Source organism: Macaca nemestrina, chromosome 19, assembly GCF_043159975.1.
Source record: "Macaca nemestrina isolate mMacNem1 chromosome 19, mMacNem.hap1, whole genome shotgun sequence".
NCBI lineage: Eukaryota > Metazoa > Chordata > Mammalia > Primates > Cercopithecidae > Macaca > Macaca nemestrina.
In genome coordinates this window covers 35314409-35326469 of record NC_092143.1, presented here as the reverse complement: position 1 = coordinate 35326469, position 12061 = coordinate 35314409, and positions in this window count along the sequence as shown.

Sequence of the window (12061 nt, the reverse complement as noted above, 5' to 3'; positions counted from 1 at the left end):
GAATCTGAGAACAGATATTTCGGATCCCTTAGAAGACTATAGGGCCAAAGGAAATATCCTCCGATAAGAAAGAGAAAGAAGCTTTCTGAGAAATTTCTTTGTGTTCTCTGAAATCATCTCACAGAGTTACAGCTTTCCCCTCAAGAAAACTTTCGCTAAGACAGTTCTTGTGGAATTGGCAAAGTGATATTTGGAAGCCCTTAGAGGGCTATGGTGAAAAAGGAAATATCCTCAGATGAAATCTGGAAAGAAGCTTTCTGAGAGACTGCTTAGTGTTCTTTTAATTCATCTCACAGAGTTACATCTGTATTTTGTGGATCTCTTTGCTAGCGTTATTTCTGTGGTATCTGAGAACAGATATTTCGGATCCCTTTGAAGACTATAGGGCCAAAGGAAATATCCTCCGATAACAAAGAGAAAGAAGCTTTCTTAGAAACTTCTTTGTGTTCTTTGAAATCATCTCACAGAGTTACAGCTTTCCCCTCAAGAAGCCTTTCGCTAAGACAGTTGTTGTGGAATTGGCAAAGTGATATTTGGAAGCTCATGGAGGGCTCTGGTGAAAAAGGAAATATCCTCAGATGAAATCTGGAAAGAAGCTTTCTGAGAAACTGCTTAGTGTTCTGTTAATTCATCTCACTGAGTTACATCTGTATTTCGTGGATCTCCTTGCTAGCCTTACTTCTGTGGAATCTGAAAACAGATATTTCGGATCACATTGAAAACTATAGGGCCAAAGGAAATATCCTCCGATAACAAAAAGAAAGAAGCTTTCTTAGAAACTTCTTTGGGTTCTGTGAAATCATCTCACAGAGTTTCAGCTTTCCCCTCAAGAAGCCTTTCGCTAAGACCGTTCTTGTGGAATTGGCAAAGTGATATTTGGAAGCCCATAGAGGGCTATGGTGAAAAAGGAAATATCCTCAGATGAAATCTGGAAAGAAGCTTTCTGAGAAACTGCTTAGTGTTCTGTTAATTCATCTCACAGAGTTACATCTGTATTTCGTGGATGTCTTTGCTAGCCTTATTTCTGTGGAATCTGAGAACAGATATTTCGGATCCCTTAGAAGAATATAGGGCCAAAGGAAATATCCTCCGATAACAAAGAGAAAGAAGCTTTCTGAGAAACTCCTTTGTGTTCTGTGAAATCATCTCACAGAGTTACAGCTTAAACCACAAGAAGCCTTTCGCTAAGACAGTTCTTGTGGAATTGGCAAAGTGATATTTGGAAGCCCATTGAGGGCTATGGTGAAAAAGGAAATATCCTCAGATGAAATCTGGAAAGAAGCTTTCTGAGAACCTGCTTAGTGTTCAGTTAATTCATCTCACCGAGTTACATCTGTATTTCGTGGATCTCTTTTCTAGCCTTATTTCTGTGGACTCTGAGAAAAGATATTTCGGATCCCTTAGAAGAATATAGGGCCAAAGGAAATATCCTCCGATAACAAAGAGAAAGAAGCTTTCTGAGAAACTCCTTTGTGTTCTGTGAAATCATCTCACAGAGTTACAGCTTTAACCAAAAGAAGCCTTTCGCTAAGACAGTTCTTGTGGAATTGGCAAAGTGATATTTGGAAGCCCATAGAGGGCTATGGTGAAAAAGGAAATATCCTCAGATGAAATCTGGAAAGAAGCTTTCTGAGAAACTGCTTAGTGTTCTGTTAATTCATCTCACATAGTTACATCTGTATTTCGTGGATTTCTTTGCTAGCCTTATTTCTGTGGAATCAGAGAACAGATATTTCAGATTCCTTTGAAGACTATAGGGCCAAAGGAAATATTCTGCGATAACAAAGAGAAAGATGCTTTCTGAAAAACTTCTTTGTGTTCTCTGAAATCATCTCACAGAGTTACAGCTTTTCCCTCAAGAAGCCTTTCGCTAAGACAGTTCTTGTGGAATTGGCAAAGTGTTATTTGGAAGCCCATAGAGGGCTATGGTGATAAAGGAAATATCCTCAAATGAAATCTGGAAAGAAGCTTTCTGAGAAACGGCTTAGTGTTCTGTTAATTCATCTCACATAGTTACATCTGTATTTCGTGGATTTCTTTGCTAGCCTTATTTCTGTGGAATCTGAGAACAGATATTTCAGATTCCTTTGAAGACTATAGGGCCAAAGGAAATATTCTGCGATAACAAAGAGAAAGATGCTTTCTGAAAAACTTCTTTGTGTTCTGTGAAATCATCTCACAGAGTTACAGCTTTTCCCTCAAGAAGCCTTTCGCTAAGACAGTTGTTGTGGAATTGAAAAAGTGATATTTGGAACCCCATAGAGAGCTATGGTGATAAAGGAAATATCCTCCGATGAAATCTGGAAAGAAGCTTTCTGAGAAACTGCTTAGTGTTCTGTTAATTCATCTCACAGAGTTACATCTGTATTTCGAGGATCTCTTTGCTAGCCTTATTTCTGTGGAATCTGAGAACAGATATTTCGGATCCCTTTGAAGACTATAGGGCCAAAGGAAATATCCTCCGATAACAAAGAGAAAGATGCTTTCGGAGAAACTTCTTTGTGATCTGTGAAATCATCTCACAGAGTTACAGCTTTCCCCTCAAGAAGCCTTTCGCTAAGACAGTTGTTGTGGAATTGGCAAAGTGATATTTGGAAGCCCATATAGGGCTATGGTTAAAAATGAAATTATCCTCAGAAGAAATCTGGAAAGAAGCTTTCTCAGAAACTGCTTAGTGTTCTGTTAATGCATCTCACAGAGTTACATCTGTATTTCGTGGATCTCTTTGCTAGCCTTATTTCTCTGGAATCTGAGAACAGATATTTCGGATCCCTTTGAAGACTGTAGGGCCAAAGAAAATATCCTCCGATAACAAAGAGAAAGAAGCTTTCTGAGAAACTTCTTTGTGTTCTGTGAAATCATCTCACAGAGTTACAGCTTTCCCCTCAAGAAGCCTTTCGCTAAGACAGTTGTTGTGGAATTGGCAAAGTGATATTTGGAAGCCCATAGAGAGCTATGGTGATAAAGGAAATATCCTCCGATGAAAATTGGAAAGAAGCTTTCTGAGAAACTGCTTAGTGTTCTGTTAATTCATCTCACAGAGTTACATCTGTATTTCGTGGATCTATTTGCTAGCCTTATTTCTGTGGGATCTGAGAACAGATATTTCGGATCCCTTAGAAGAATATAGGGCCAAAGGAAATATCCTCCGATAACAAAGAGAAAGAAGCTTTCTGAGAAACTTCTTTGTGTTCTGTGAAATCATCTCACAGAGTTATAGCTTTCCCCTCAAGAAGCCTTTCGCTAAGACAGTTCTTGTGGAATTGGCAAAGTGATATTTGGAAGCCCATAGAGGGCTATGGTGAAAAAGGAAATATCCTCAGATGAAATCTGGAAAGATGCTTTCTGAGAAACTGCTTAGTGTTCTGTTCATTCATCTCACAGAGTTACATCTGTATTTCGTGGATCTCTTTGCTAGCCTTATTTCTTTGGAATCTGAGAACAGATATTTCGGATACCTTAGAAGACTATAGGGCCAAAGGAAATATCCTCCGATAACAAAGAGAAAGAAGCTTTTTGAGAAACTCCTTTGTGTTCTGTGAAATCATCTCACAGAGTTACAGCTTTACCCACAAGAAGCCTTTCGCTAAGACAGTTCTTGTGGAATTGGTAAAGTGATATTTGAAAGCCCATAGAGGGCTGTGGTGAAAAAGGAAGTATCCTCAGATGAAATCTGGAAAGAAGCTTTCTGAGAAACTGCTTAGTCTTCTGTTAATTCATCTCACAGAGTTACGTCTGTATTTCGTGGAATTCTTTGCTAGCCTTATTTCTGTTGAATCTGAGAATAGATATTTCGGATCCCTTAGAAGACTATAGGGCCAAAGGAAATATCCTCCGATAACAAAGAGAAAGAAGCTTTCTGAGAAACTTCTTTGTGTTCTGTGTAATCATCTCACAGAGTTTCAGCTTTCCTCTCAAGAAGCCTTTCGCTAAGACAGTTCTTGTGGAATTGGCAAAGTGATATTTGGAAGGGCATAGAGGGCTATGGTGAAAAAGGAATTATCCTCAGATGAAATCTGGAAAGAAGCTTTCTGAGAAACTGCTTAGTGTTCTTTTAATTCATCTCACAGTGTTACATCTGTATTTTGTGGATCTCTTTGCTAGCCTTATTTCTGTGGAATCTGAGAACAGATATTTTGGATCCCTTTGAAGACTCTATTGCCAAAGGAAATATACTCCGATAACAAAGAGAAAGAAGCTTTCTGAGAAAATTCTTTGTGTTCTGTGAAATCATCTCACAGAGTTACAGCTTTCCCCTCAAGAAGCCTTTCGCTAAGACAGTTCTGGTGGAATTGGCAAAGTGATGTTTGGAAGTGCATAGAGGGCTGTGTTGAAAAAGGAAATATCCTCAGATGAAATCTGGAAGAAGCTTTCTGAGAAACTGCTTAGTGTTCCGTTAATTCATCTCACAGAATTACATCTGTATTTCGTGGATCTCTTTGCTAGCGTTATTTCTGTGGAATCTGAGAACAGATATTTTGGATCCCTTTGAAGACGCTAGGGCCAAAGGAAATATACTCCGATAACAAAGAGAAAGAAGCTTTTAGAAACTTCTTTGTGTTCTGTAAAATCATCTCACAGAGTTATAGCTATCCCCTCAAGAAGCCTTTCGCTGCGACAGTTGTTGTGGAATTGACAAAGTGATATTTGGAAGCCCATAGAGGGCTATGCTGAAAAAGGAAATGTTCTCAGATGAAATCTGGAAAGAAGCTTTCTGAGAAACTGCTTAGTGTTCTGTTAATTCACCTCACAGTGTTACATCTGTATTTCGTGGATCTCTTTGCTAGCGTTATTTCTGTGGAATCTGAGAACAGATATTTCGGATCCCTTAGAAGACTATAGGGCCAAAGGAAATATCCTCCGATAACAAAGAGAAAGAAGCTTTCTAAGAAACTTCTTTGTGTTCTGTGAAATCATCTCACAGAGTTACAACTTTCCCCTCAAGAAGCCTTTCGCTAAGACAGTTCTTGTGGAATTGGCAAAGTGATATGTGGAAGTGCATAGAGGGCTATGGTGAAAAAGGAAATGTTCTCAGATGAAATCTGGAAAGAAGCTTTCTGAGAAACTGCTTAGTGTTCTGTTAATTCATCTCACAGAGTTACATCTGTATTTCGTGGATCTCTTTGCTAGCGTTATTTCTGTGGAATATGAGAACAGATATTTCGGATCTCTTTGAAGACTATAGGGCCAAAGGAAATATCCTCCGATAACAAAGAGAAAGAAGGTTCTTGAGAAACTCCTTTGTGTTTTGTGAAATCATCTCACAGAGTTACAGCTTTACCCACAAGAATCCTTTCGCTAAGACAGTTCTTGTGGAATTGGCAAAGTTATATTTGGAAGCCCATGGAGGACTGGGGTTAAAAAGGAAATATCCTCAGATGATATCTGGAAAGAAGCTTTCTGAGAAACTGCTTAGTGTTCTGTTAATTCATCTCACAGAGTTACATCTGTATTTCTTGGAATTCTTTGCTAGCCTTATTTCCGTGGAATCTGAGAATAGATATTTCGGATCCCTTAGAAGACTATAGGGTCAAAGGAAATATCCTCCGATAACAAAAAGAAAGAAGCTTTCTGAGAAACTCCTTTGTGATCTGTGAAATCATCTCACAGAGTTACAGCTTTCCCCTCAAGAAGCCTTTCGCTAAGACAGTTCTTGTGGTATTGGCAAAGTGATATTTGGAATCCCATAGAGGGCTATGGTGAAAAAGGAAATATCCTCAGATGAAATCTGGAAAGAAGCTTTCTGAGAAACTGCTTAGTGTTCTCTTAATTCAACTCACAGAGTTACATATGAATTTCGTGGATCTCTTTGGTAGCCTTGTTTCTGTGGAATCTGGGAACAGATATTTCGGATCCCTTAGAAGACTATAGGGCCAAAGGAAATATCCTCCGATAACAAAGAGAAAGAAGCTTTCTGAGAAACTTCGTTGTGTTCTGTGAAATCATCTCACAGAGTGACAGCATTCCCCTCAAGGAGCCTTTCGCTAAGACAGTTCTTTTCGAATTGGCAAAGTGATATTTGTAAGCCCATAGAGGGCTACGGTGAAAAAGGAAATGTTCTCAGATGAAATCTGGAAAGAAGCTTTCTGAGAAACTGCTTAGTGTTCTGTTAATTCATCTCACAGAGTTACATCTGTATTTCGTGGATCTGTTTGCTAGCCTTATTTCTGTGGAATCTGAAAACAGGTATTTCGGATCCCTTTGAGACTGTAGGGCCAAAGGAAATAAACACAGATATCAAAGAGAAAGAAGCTTTCTGAGAAACTTCTTTGTGTTCTGTGAAATCATCTCACAGAGATACAGCTTTCCCCTCAAGAAGCCTTTCGCTAAGACAGTTCTTGTGGAATTGGCAAGGTGATATTTGGAATTCCATAGAGGGCTATGGTGAAAAAGGAAATATCCTCAGATGAAATCTGGAAAGAAGCTTTCTGAGAAACTGCTTAGTGTTCTGTTAATTCATCTCACAGAGTTACATCTGTATTTAGTTGATCTCTTTGCTAGCCTTATTTCTGTGGAATCTGAGAACAGCTATTTCGGATCCCGTTGAAGACTATAGGGCCAAAGGAAATATCCTCCGATAACAAAGAGAAAGAAGCTTTCCGAGAAACTTCTTTGTGTTCTGTGAAATCATCTCACAGAGTTACTGCTTTCCTCTCAAGAAACCTTTCGCTAAGACAGTTCTTGTGGAATTGGCAAAGTGATATTTGGAAGCCCATAGAGGGCTACGGTGAAAACGGAAATATCCTCAGATGAAATCTGGAAAGAAGCTTTCTGAGAAACTGCTTAGTGTTCTGTTAATTCATCTCACAGAGTTATATCTGTATTTCGTGGATCTCTTTGCTAGCGTTATTTCTGTAGAATCTGAGAACAGATATTTCGGATCCCTTAGATGACTATAGGGCCAAAGGAAATATCCTCCGATACAAAGAGAAAGCAGCTTTCTAAGAAACTTCTTTGTGTTCTGTGAAATCATCTCACAGAGTTACAGCTTTCCCCTCAAGAAGCCTTTCGCTAACACAGTTGTTGTGGAATTGGCAAAGTGATATTTGGAAGCCCATAGAGGGCTATGCTGAAAAAGGAAATGTTCTCAGGTGAAATCTGGAAAGAAGCTTTCTGAGAAACTGCTTAGTGTTCTGTTAATTCATCTCACAGAGTTACATCTGTATTTCTTGGAATTCTTTGCTAGCCTTATTTCCGTGGAATCTGAGAATAGATATTTCGGATCCCTTAGAAGACTATAGGGTCAAAGGAAATATCCTCCGATAACAAAAAGAAAGAAGCTTTCTGAGAAACTCCTTTGTGATCTGTGAAATCATCTCACAGAGTTACAGCTTTCCCCTCAAGAAGCCTTTCGCTAAGACAGTTCTTGTGGTATTGGCAAAGTGATATTTGGAATCCCATAGAGGGCTATGGTGAAAAAGGAAATATCCTCAGATGAAATCTGGAAAGAAGCTTTCTGAGAAACTGCTTAGTGTTCTCTTAATTCAACTCACAGAGTTACATATGAATTTCGTGGATCTCTTTGGTAGCCTTGTTTCTGTGGAATCTGGGAACAGATATTTCGGATCCCTTAGAAGACTATAGGGCCAAAGGAAATATCCTCCGATAACAAAGAGAAAGAAGCTTTCTGAGAAACTTCGTTGTGTTCTGTGAAATCATCTCACAGAGTGACAGCATTCCCCTCAAGGAGCCTTTCGCTAAGACAGTTCTTTTCGAATTGGCAAAGTGATATTTGTAAGCCCATAGAGGGCTACGGTGAAAAAGGAAATGTTCTCAGATGAAATCTGGAAAGAAGCTTTCTGAGAAACTGCTTAGTGTTCTGTTAATTCATCTCACAGAGTTACATCTGTATTTCGTGGATCTGTTTGCTAGCCTTATTTCTGTGGAATCTGAAAACAGGTATTTCGGATCCCTTTGAGACTGTAGGGCCAAAGGAAATAAACACAGATATCAAAGAGAAAGAAGCTTTCTGAGAAACTTCTTTGTGTTCTGTGAAATCATCTCACAGAGATACAGCTTTCCCCTCAAGAAGCCTTTCGCTAAGACAGTTCTTGTGGAATTGGCAAGGTGATATTTGGAATTCCATAGAGGGCTATGGTGAAAAAGGAAATATCCTCAGATGAAATCTGGAAAGAAGCTTTCTGAGAAACTGCTTAGTGTTCTGTTAATTCATCTCACAGAGTTACATCTGTATTTAGTTGATCTCTTTGCTAGCCTTATTTCTGTGGAATCTGAGAACAGCTATTTCGGATCCCGTTGAAGACTATAGGGCCAAAGGAAATATCCTCCGATAACAAAGAGAAAGAAGCTTTCCGAGAAACTTCTTTGTGTTCTGTGAAATCATCTCACAGAGTTACTGCTTTCCTCTCAAGAAACCTTTCGCTAAGACAGTTCTTGTGGAATTGGCAAAGTGATATTTGGAAGCCCATAGAGGGCTACGGTGAAAACGGAAATATCCTCAGATGAAATCTGGAAAGAAGCTTTCTGAGAAACTGCTTAGTGTTCTGTTAATTCATCTCACAGAGTTATATCTGTATTTCGTGGATCTCTTTGCTAGCGTTATTTCTGTAGAATCTGAGAACAGATATTTCGGATCCCTTAGATGACTATAGGGCCAAAGGAAATATCCTCCGATACAAAGAGAAAGAGGCTTTCTAAGAAACTTCTTTGTGTTCTGTGAAATCATCTCACAGAGTTACAGCTTTCCCCTCAAGAAGCCTTTCGCTAACACAGTTGTTGTGGAATTGGCAAAGTGATATTTGGAAGCCCATAGAGGGCTATGCTGAAAAAGGAAATGTTCTCAGGTGAAATCTGGAAAGAAGCTTTCTGAGAAACTGCTTAGTGTTCTGTTAATTCATCTCAAAGAGTTACATTTGTATTTCGTGGATCTCTTTGCTAGCGTTATTTCTGTGGAATCTGAGAACAGATATTTCGGATCCCTTTGAAGACTATAGGGCCAAAGGAAATATCCTCCGATAATAAAGAGAAAGAAGCTTCTTGAGAAACTACTTTGTGTTCTGTGAAATCATCTCACAGAGTTACAGCTTTCCCCTCAAGACGCCTTTCGCTAAGACAGTTCTTGTGGAATTGGCAAAGTGATATTTGGAAGGGCATAGAGGGCTACGGTGAAAAAGGAATTATCCTCAGATGAAATCTGGAAAGAAGCTTTCTGAGAAACTGCTTAGTGTTCTGTTAATTCATCTCACAGAGTAACATCTGCATTTCGTGGATCTCTTTGCTAGCCTTATTTCTGTGGAATCTGAGAACAGATATTTCGGATCCCTTAGAAGACTATAGGGCCAAAGGAAATATCCTCCGATAACAAAGAGAAAGAAGCTTTCTAAGAAACTTCTTTGTGTTCTGTGAAATCATCTCACAGAGTTACAGCTTTCCCCTCAAGAAGCCTTTCGCTAAGACAGTTCTTGTGGAATTGGCAAAGTGATATTTGGAAGTGCATAGAGGGCTTTGGTGAAAAAGGAAATATCCTCAGCTGAAATCTGGAAAGAAGCTTTCTGAGAAACTGCTTAGTGTTCTGTTAATTCATCTCACAGAGTTATATCTGTATTTCGTGCATCTCTTTGCTAGCGTTATTTCTGTGGAATCTGAGAACAGATATTTCGGATCCCTTAGAAGACTATAGGGCCAAAGGAAATATCCTCCGATAACAAAGAGAAAGAAGCTTTCTAAGAAACTTCTTTGTGTTCTGTGAAATCATCTCACAGAGTTACAGCTTACACCTCAAGAAGCCTTTCGCGAAGACAGTTGTTGTGGAATTGGCAAAGTGATATTTGGAAGCCCATAGAGGGCTATGCTGAAAAAGGAAATGTTCTCAGATGAAATCTGGAAAGAAGCTTTCTGAGAAACTGCTTAGTGTTCTGTTAATTCATCTCACAGAGTTACATCCGTATTTCGTGGATCTCTTTGCTAGCGTTATTTCTGTGGAATATGAGAAGAGATATTTCGGATCTCTTTGAAGACTATAGGGCCTAAGGAAATATCCTCCGATAACAAAGAGAAAGAAGCTTCTTGAGAAACTCCTTTGTGTTTTGTGAAATCATCTCACAGAGTTACAGCTTTACCCACAAGAAGCCTTTCGCTAAGACAGTTCTTGTGGAATTGGCAAAGTGATATTTGGAAGCCCATAGAGGACTGGGGTTAAAAAGGAAATATCCTCAGATGATATCTGGAAAGAAGCTTTCTGAGAAACTGCTTAGTCTTCTGTTAATTCATCTCACAGAGTTACATCTGTGTTTCTTGGAATTCTTTGCTAGCCTTATTTCTGCGGAATCTGAGAACAGATATTTCGAATCCCTTAGTAGACTATAGGGCCAAAAGAAATATCCTCCGATAACAAAGAGAAAGAAGCTTTCTGAGAAACTTCTTTGTGTTCTGTGAAATCATCTCACAGAATTACAGCTTTCCCCTCAAGAAGCCTTTCGCTAAGACATTTCTTGTGGAATTGGCAAAGTGATATTTGGAAGCCCATAGAGGGCTACGGTGAAAAAGGATATGTTCTCAGATGAAATCTGGAAAGAAGCTTTCTGAGAAACTGCTTAGTGTTTTGTTAATTCATCTCACAGAGTTACATCTGTATTTCGTGGATCTGTTTGCTAGCCTTATTTCTGTGGAATCTGAAAACAGATATTTCGGATCCCTTTGAAGACTGTAGGGCCAAAGGAAATAAACTCAGATATCAAAGAGAAAGAAGTTTTCTGAGAAACTTCTTTGTGTTCTGTGAAATCATCTCCCAGAGATACACCTTTCCCCTCAAGAAGCCTTTCGCTAAGACAGTTCTTGTGGAAATGGCAAGGTGATATTTGGAAGGCCATAGAGGGCTATGGTGAAAAAGGAAATATCCTCAGATGAAATCTGGAAAGAAGCTTTCTGAGAAACTGCTTAGTGTTCTGTTAATTCATCTCACAGAGTTACATCTGTATTTAGTTGATCTCTTTGCTAGCCTTATTTCTGTGGAATCTGAGAACAGCTATTTCGGATCCCGTTGAAGACTATAGGGCCAAAGGAAATATCCTCCGATAACAAAGATAAAGAAGCTTTCTGAGAAATTTCTTTTTGTTCTGTGAAATCATCTCACAGAGTTACAGCTTTCTCTTCAAGAAGCCTTTCGCTTAGACAGTTCTTGTGGAATGGGCAAAGTGATATTTGAAATCCCATGGAGGGCTATGGTGAAAAAGGAAATATCCTCAGATGAAATCTGGAAAGAAGCTTTCTGAGAAACTGCTTAGTGTTCTGTTAACTCATCTCACAGAGTTACATCTGTATTTCGTGGATCTCTTTGCTAGCCTTATTTCTGTGGAATCAGAGAACAGATATTTCGGATCCCTTTGAAGACTATAGGGTCAAAGGAAATATATTCCGATAACAAAGAGAAAGAAGCTTTCTGAGAAACTTCTTTGTGTTCTGTGAAATCTTCTCACAGAGTTACAGCTTTCCACTCAAGAAGCCTTTCGCTAAGACAGTTCTTGTGGAATTGGCAAAGTGATATTTGGAAGCCCATAGAGGGCTACGGTGAAAAAGGAAATATCCTCAGATGAAATCTGGAAAGAAGCTTTCTGAGAAACTTCTTAGTGTTCTGTTAATTCATCTCACAGAGTTACATCTGTATTTCGTGGATTTCTTTGCTAGCCTTATTTCTGTGGAATCTGGGAACAGATATTTCGGATGCCTTAGAAGACTATAGGGTCAAAGGAAATATCCTCCGATAACAAAGAGAAAGAAGCTTTCTGAGAAACTTCTTTGTGTTCTGTGAAATCATCACTCAGAGTTACAGCTTTCCCTCAAGAAGCCTTTCGCTAAGACAGTTCTTGTGGAATTAGCAAGGTGATATTTGGAAGCGCATAGAGGGATATGATGAAAAAGGAAATATCCTCAGATGAAATCTGGAAAGAAGCTTTCTGAGAAACTGCTTAGTGTTCTGTTAATTCATCTCACAGAGTTACATCTGTATTTCGTGGATCTCTTTGCTAGTCTTATTTCTGTGGAATGAGACCAGATATTTCGGAACCCTTTGAAGACTGTAGGGCAAAAGGAAATAAACTCCGAT